This window comes from Propithecus coquereli, unplaced genomic scaffold (assembly GCF_000956105.1).
Source record: "Propithecus coquereli isolate 6110/MARCELLA unplaced genomic scaffold, Pcoq_1.0 Scaffold288, whole genome shotgun sequence".
NCBI classification, from domain to species: domain Eukaryota; kingdom Metazoa; phylum Chordata; class Mammalia; order Primates; family Indriidae; genus Propithecus; species Propithecus coquereli.
The window spans coordinates 1,034,293-1,035,532 of NW_012148485.1; the positions used below are offsets into that span (position 1 = coordinate 1,034,293).

A 1,240-nucleotide genomic window follows, 5' to 3' on the forward strand; every position below is an offset into this window, starting at 1 on the left:
ATGCAAAACTCTTTGATTACTGTGTATTATCACTTTTTATAAAATCCTGGTTTCACTTCACAGTTTGAAAAACACTGAACTCAAGCCTATAATTTTTTATTGAAACATCAGTTTATTTTGACTTAGACCCTAAGCAATTTAAATTGTATTAATATGGTTTAGACAAACCAGTAATACCTATACAAGATGTCCGTTAGACAAGGGGTTGGCATTTTGGCATCAGTTATAGGTCAGCTATGGAGACGAAAGCTAGATGGCTGCAGGAGCAATTCCATCCCATCCCGCACTTGGAGAACTTTTTTATTTTTTTGATGTCATTCAACACATCAGGAAAAAGATCAGTTTTCTGTGGAATTCGTTAGTGAACCCACTTAAGTATCAGCCGATATTCATCTTCAAATGTGACTTTCAGTGTGCATATTTATTATGTTTTCCTATGTTTTTGGTTTAGTTAAAGCCGTCCTTAAGAAAAGGGAATATGGATCAAAGTACACGCAGAATAATTTCATCACTGGAGTCAGAGCAATGAATGAGTTCTGCCTTAAATCCAGGTATAGTGATTTTTAAAAAATGTAGTAGCGTGCCCTGTCTAAATAACCTAAAAAAAAATTATTTCTTAGAATGTGTTACCTGCTGTCTTCTGTATGTGGAAAATTTTTTACTGGCTCCCTCCTAAATTGGAGAAATATTTTTATTGAATCAAAAATGTTAAAATTGTTACTAAACTTAATTCTGCTCCACATGAGCAATTCCAGTCTTTCTCAATTTTTTAAACTCACAAGATCAAATTCTTCAAAATCTGTCTCTCACATAAGCATCTTAGGAGTTACATTGTTAAGTCAGTGGTATGTGGCAGAATTATCAGTAAGATTATTTGCCTATTTTTATGTTTGACTTTTTGAAGTTTTATTTTTTTGGCTAACAAGGGAGTTCAGTATGTAATTTAGTGGGTTACATTTATGTTCTCACTCCAACTATGGTTCCTGTTGAGTATAAACTATTTTTACTTCTTTCTCATATCTTTTGTCACTAATTTTCTCATCATAGAGATTTATTGAAATCACGTTTGTTACAAATTTAAACTTTTCTTCCTCCTTTGTGGGCCATTTAGAGAAATCAGATGATCTATCCTTTTTCCACTCTGTCATGATTATATCCTCTGTGGTATGGTATCAAGAAATGTTCCTGGCCGGCCGCAATGGCTCACACCTGTAATCCTAGCACTCTGGGAGGCCGAGGC

General features: G+C 34.3%; 1 protein-coding gene across 1 annotated transcript in view; it reads left to right on the top strand.

Annotated features, from left to right (window-relative positions):
- The first annotated feature begins 449 nt into the window (after positions 1-449).
- The window catches only part of SLC30A9 (solute carrier family 30 (zinc transporter), member 9), a 39,838-nt gene continuing 39,047 nt past the window's right edge, over positions 450-1,240 (top strand). Inside the window, 1 exon segment of the mRNA XM_012648488.1 lies at positions 450-551. The gene's annotated coding sequence lies outside the window, so the exon portion shown is untranslated.